The 6,762-nt window shown below is 30.0% G+C and overlaps 1 long non-coding RNA gene across 1 annotated transcript; it reads left to right on the plus strand.

Annotated features, from left to right (window-relative positions):
• Positions 1–2,902: 2,902 nt before the first annotated feature.
• Positions 2,903–3,760, plus strand: LOC128286413 (uncharacterized). Its single transcript, XR_008276962.1, has 2 exons — positions 2,903–3,195; positions 3,453–3,760. It is a non-coding gene; the product is annotated as an uncharacterized LOC128286413 (long non-coding RNA).
• The last annotated feature ends 3,002 nt before the right edge of the window (positions 3,761–6,762 follow it).

Genomic DNA, 6,762 nt, shown 5'->3' on the forward strand with positions numbered 1-6,762 from the left:
CGGCCACTACATTAAAAGTGGGGAATTTGACATGCAAATCCTCCTATTTTGCACTACTATTTATTTGGCCACTACAAATTAGCCTATAGCATTTTCAAACATTTTCACATAGGTCCTATTTCATAATTTCACTCCCTTTTTCGTATGGAACAAAAATTAACTAAAATTACCGGGTTCTATCTTAAGCTTGGGCCTTCTAGAGGCCCACTAACATAATTAAACCTATGCCAACATTCACAGAATTCGCGAAAATTGGGGCGTTACACAATTAGCCCTTCCGCTTAAAAACACGCAGATCTTAGTCGGAGCGGGTCGGGTCGACCCGACCCGAGGCCAAAACGGCACTGTTTTGTTTAAAATAGGGGGGGACCAAAACGCACCGTTTTGGTCCCCTATGTAAGTTAAATTTTTTTTAAAAATTCATTTAGAACAGCTGAAGGAAAAAAAAAAAGAAAGGAGGGGAGAAAGGAGAGAGGGATTCCTGGTGGGGGGAGAGCATCGGTCCGGTCACCGGTGGACCGTCCGTCGCCGGCGCTGGCCACCGTACGCGGTGGCCGGAAAGGTAAAAATTTATATATTTATATATTTTTTTTGTATTTTATTTTTATGTTTTAAATTATTATTATTTATTTATTTCTATGTGTTTAGGGGTATAAAAAACAGATTTGAAAATAAAATAGAAACGAAAATAAAAAAAAAATCACCTTAGGGTTTTGATCTCTGTATCTTGAATGCCCGATTGTTATTTTTGTATTGCTTTTACTTTTTGAATCTCCTTGTATTTTTAGAAATATTCCCTGTTTTTCATTCTAAAAATCCAACCCCTTACAAACTGGTTTCCATTCGGCTTTATAGCCGATTTTGCTTCTGTTTATACACTGTTTTTGTTCTGCTGTTACGTGTTCTGTGCTCTTTTTTGCAGGTGACGGAATGGAGCAGGTGGTAGCAGGTGGGGGAGAGGTATGGTGGCTGACATGGTGAGGCAGAAGGGTGGTTGTGGCACCACTTTAGGAGCTAGGGTTAGGGTTAGTTTTGGGCTGGATTATTAGGCTAGGGTTTGGGTTAGTTTTGGGCTTCTGTTGTAAAAGGGGAATTGGGTTTTGATGAAAATGGGTTTGAAATTGGGCCATTTGGGTTTTATGGGCTGAGGGTATAAATGGGTTTGTAAAAAATGCAAATGGGTTCAGGGGTATTGGGTTCAAAATTGGCCTATACAACTACAATCAATGAAGAACGAGATGATGTTCTCAATAAGACCGGAGTTTCATTTCCAGATGAACCAACCATATTTGATAATAGCTGTAGACATTTTTTTTTAATCGACTTTTTATTTTAAAAACGAAAATGGAGTCTCCATCAATCCTTTTTATTTAGGTGTGGTTAGATCACTTCAAAACTTGGTCATTTTAATAAAATGTTAGATTTATTAAAACAATAAATTTTTTTGGTCTACAAAATTCAAGAAATGGGTTCGGGAGTCGGTTATGTATGAGGAAAGGTTAGCACCCTCATAAACCCTAAATTTGGTACTTAGTTGATTACTTGATGTCTTAGTGTTGAGAACTGATAATTCAAAGAAAATTTAAAGTACGATCCCCTTCTTGTATTATTTTATTAAAATATCACCAACTAGATTAAATTTTGTGGAAAAAACTTTATTGTGTTAATCGAGAAAAAAAAGATCATGTCTTGTAAGTTAGGGCACGATGTCTCGAATCCTCGAAAATAAGAATAATTGTTGTTTGATTATTACCTAAATCCTATGTGTTTTCATTTAAAATAGGATATTCAATTACTTCTGTTCAAAGAGAAAAATCATACTCTGTAATTTAAGAGCACGACTACTCAGATTCCCCAAATAAAGAATATTGCATCTGTTTTAATTTCTTCTTATGTGTCGTGTAAATATGAATGCATCACTTAATATGATATGCAGTTGAGCGCAGTGCTAAAATAAATAAATGTATCTAAGCATAATTGATAATATGATAATGACTAAAATAAAATAAAACAACCGCATGAGACAAAAAATATAAATAAAATATAAAATATAAATAAAAATTTGAAATGACCATAGCAAAATAATAATATAAGAACAAAAATAACGGTAATCACTATAATCAAATAGTAATAAAGCAACTATAATAACAAGAACACAAATCGATGATAATAACAATAATAATAACGATTATGACGTGGTTAATACCATATTTAATAATTAAAAACAAAATAATAAATTAAAGATAAAAATAAAATTTGCTTAATTTAAAGGTAAAAAATGTAAATGGCAAAATTAAAAATACTAAGAACATTCAAAATAAATGAGTTAAATTAAATAAAGGACCTACTCAAAACTGTGGTAAAATTTAAAGGATAAATTATGAAAACTTGAAAATAAAAGATTAAAGTAAAATAAAATAGAAAAACACAGGGACTCAAAGTGTAATTGTCCCAACCACTGCACAGGTGCCACATTTAAAGAAGTTGCCAGTCAGTCAAGGGGACCAAATTAAAAATGTAATAAAATTTAAAGTGTAAAATTAAAAAAAAAACATAAACAAAACATAAAGGGTCGAATTAAGATAAAATGGAAAATAGGGACTCAGAGGGTTATTTTCCCAGCCTAAGTACACATGTCATCTCCTTAATGGGTCCACAATGGGTCAAGGGACTAAATCGCACAAGAATAAAATAAAAGGGGTAAAAATAAAACAAATAAAAATGAATAGGATGAAATTAGAAAAGAGCAAAAAAGCTGAAGGACCAAAATAGAAATTACCCATCCCATGCAAAAACACGCAAATCCTAGGGGGTATTTGGGTTGGATTTTTGGGTTGTGCCAAAACGACATTGTTTTAGGAGCCTATATAAATTAAAAAAATCCCAAAAATAAATTATTTGGTTTTAGTTTTTCAAAAAAAAAAATTCCTTTTTCTTCTTTTTTCTCTGAAACTCCCCCCTCTTGCTCCGGCCACAAGGCCGCTGCGACCACCACCTACGGTGGTTGAAAAAAAACTTTTTTTTAATCCTTTCAAAATCCTAGAGTTAGATCTAGGGATAAAACACTTAAAAAAGGCCAAGATCGGTGAAAAAAAGAAAAAGGAAGAAGAAACCATTCGCTCTCTTCCCTCTCCGGTGAAGCCCTCAACTAGGCTTCTCAAATCGAAGGTGGTTCTCGACGACGGCTCTTAACAAGTAAAAGTTTAAACTTTGTTTTTATTCTTATTTTTTCAGAATAAAAAAACAAATAAAATAAACTACCTTCTTTTTTTTTTTGAACTTTGTTTTTTTGTATTAGATTTGTTTCTTTTTTTTTGTGTGTGTGTGTGCTACAAGATGATTTCAGCTTTTATAGCTAGACATATTATAAGGTATTTATTTTTGTTTTTTTGTTTTCTTTTCTTTGCTTCTCTGGTTTTGCTTTTTGTTTCTATTTCTCTGTTGTTTTGTAGGTGGTGATGGCAGAGGGGGTGTTAGATGGCAAGCCTGCCGACATGGTGAGGTTGCGGCGCGAGAGAGAGCTAGGGTTTTTGAAATTTTTAGGTTTTGGGCTTTTGGGCTGCTGGGTTATTGGGTTTAGTAGGTTTGGGTTTGGGTAGTTTAGGTTTAAGCTTGTAATTTGGGCTAGTCTTTTTTTTTTTTTGTAAGTGGACTTTGATATTATTATTATTTTTTAGTTTTTGTTTTGTGGGTCGAACAAATTTGAGCCATTACAATAGCAACGAAAGAGAAAGAGAAATGCAACATGTTACCAATCAAAGTTTTCATGCTCAATACTTGTCAAGGTACAAGTAATGGTGGTGAAGCAAATCACAATTCATAACATGTTACCAGTCGTGACTTTTCTTTCTTTTTCTTTTTCTTCTCCTTGCTTCTTTGCTTCTCTGCCCATGCTGTCCTTTTTTTTTCTCTTTAACTGTGTGGTTCTCCTCCTCATACGTTTTCGCCATGAGGTTATCGGATTGTTTAGTTTGTTTTTTTTTTGTTGTAACTAGGATATCTATCATCAGTAGCAATGACAAATTCTCTTACCATGAGAATTTTCCGAAAAGATAAACAGTTAACCATTAAATGTGTTCCATTCCTATAAACAAGTATTGTTTAGTTGAATGGTAAAGATAGTGCCCCTCCCCTTCTATTGGTTTTTCTATAAAACTTCCCTTATCAACCCTTTTACGTGTACACAGACATATACTTTCAAAACCGTCTAAATAATGTTTAACCTTCTGCATTTTTTAATCTTTTTTTCTTCATTTTTTTTATTTTAGTATTATAAAATTGTCAATAATAATAAACTAAATATATATATATATATATATGTATTTATATGAAATTCAAATACAACTCAAGTTTGACCGAACTTGACCTCGACAAAATATGGTTACTACATGTATATTTTAAAATGTGATAATTAAAATTTAAAATTTTTATATCAAAATTAAAACTTAAATTTGCTAATAGTATAGAAATTATACAAATAAATATTTAAGTTAAATCAAATGGATAAATTATCTAATTAATTTTTTATTTGATTAAATATTTATTTAAATTTTAAAATTCTGATTATCTAATAAAATTTTAAATTCTTGATTATATTAAGGAATTGGTTATGCGTAGAGAAGGTTATAGTATTCCTACGCAACTGACAATTAATATTTTGTAAATTATGAAAATTTGAAATTTAAAATGTGCAATATAAAATTTAGTTATTATATTTTAATATATGTACACATGTATGTATGTATATGATAAAACGATTTTATATTCGGGTGAATAAATTTCCAAAATAGAAATTTTTTGGTATTTCCAAGATATTGAACCAAAGAACAGCCAACATATCTATTTGAACCAACATCATTTAGCAACGGGCTTTAAAGTCAAACCTACTAAACTTCAGCTAATGAAAAAATGGACTCAATTAGCTAAAAACACAAAAGGGCTGCAACAACCAACAATGGGGTCACCAGCCCCAAAATCTGCTTGAAACAAATTAAAAGGTTTAGGAATAAAATAAAAGTCGAATGGGGTTTTAAATATTTTTATAACTTGATTGAGTTGGTGTCACAAGTTAATTGAGTATTAATTTAGTTAAAAAAAGCGAATATATCCTTTTATTAACTGAAAACTATTATTATTTTGATGACCTTTTATCTTTTCATATATTTTATAAATAAGTGAACTAAAATTATTATGTCTAGAAACTGAACCCATATCTAATGAATTTAGAAATAATTTTTTATAGCTAAACTAAAAATAATTCTTGAGTAAACTTTTAAAAAATTAACTTTTAATATAAAACGTTTTCTCTCATCAAATTTGTGTATATAGATAATGCCACTGAATAGGTAGGTATCACAAATCAACTCGACACTAACTCTTAATTGATGACAAGACCATGATAGATAATTGTATTACATTTAATACTATTATTATGATATATTTATGTGTTTAAATTTCGTAACCTTATTTGGCATGACAAAGGTTGCTATAGAAAAATAATCTTTGTCTCCACTCATTATCACTCTGTAATTCACTGAATTCAATATTCTATTATTCCATGCCTTTAATTTCCAAAATTAGTATCAATAAGTATTTCATGATAATTATTTCAAACTCCTCGTCTTCGGCTACGCTTTGTCTTAATTTTTCGTCTAATCTTTCGATGGTCTCAAAACCCAAACCCTAAGCTTCCACGCATCTATTTCAAGTTAAAATATATCTAAATTAAATTTAATATTTAAAAATGCACAAAATAGAGAAAAAAACATTAAAAAGATAAATAAATGCAAATGAAATTTATAATAGAAATCTAAACTAAAATGCAATATTTTACCTATGGACCATGGAAAATGTTAAATGCTCGGGCATAAAACATGTAAAATATGTGTACTTATCACTGTATTACTTGAAAAAGATAAGAATTAAGGACATGTTAGCTTTGAAGAAAAAAAAAAAAGAATGCTCCTTCCTTAATTGATCCGAAAAGCTGAGCGATACTAGAATATTCATTGTTGTTGGATCTTATTCATATAGTATATGTATATATATATAAAGTCAACCACAACAAATCAGATAAGTCTTTATTCTACATATAAGAATATTTACTCCAAATTTTTAAGAAAAGCAAAACAATCAAATTATTCACAAATTTTAAGAAAAATTGTCTTGTTTTTTTTAGTAATACACTTGTTTTTATACATGAATTTTTCGTTTTTTCTTTCTCCTCTCTTATCAAAACAAAAATTAATGAAGGGGTAACAAGGTGGGAAATTCAATATTTTCTTTTCTTTTCTACATAACATGAATTTTATCTTTTACAAGTGTATAATTGTTTTATTTATTTATTTATACTACACTCTTCTTACATGATAACTTCTTCTACTAAGAATTCTCATGTAAGGGCAAAATGTAGATATTCAATTTTCACTACTAACATTTTATCTCATTTCTAAGATAAAGGATATAATATTTCAGGAAACTATGCTACCAAACGTATCTCTTGTAGAGCAACAACTATTATTTGAGAATAGTTATGTCCAAAACATGGCTTTAGTTAGAACAACTATCTTCCAACGTAGTTGTTATTTCAGAACCAACTTCTGTTAAGAATAGCTAAAATTCATAACAACTCTTGTTTAGAATAATGATGTTTCAAAATTAGCTATGTTTAGAAAAAACATTGTTTGGAACAATTTTAATTTTCCAAAAGAGCTATTATTGAGGAACAACTCTTATTTAGAACAACCTCAATATTAAGAATAA

This window comes from Gossypium arboreum, chromosome 13 (genome assembly GCF_025698485.1).
Source record: "Gossypium arboreum isolate Shixiya-1 chromosome 13, ASM2569848v2, whole genome shotgun sequence".
In the NCBI taxonomy this organism is placed as follows: Eukaryota; Viridiplantae; Streptophyta; class Magnoliopsida; order Malvales; family Malvaceae; genus Gossypium; species Gossypium arboreum.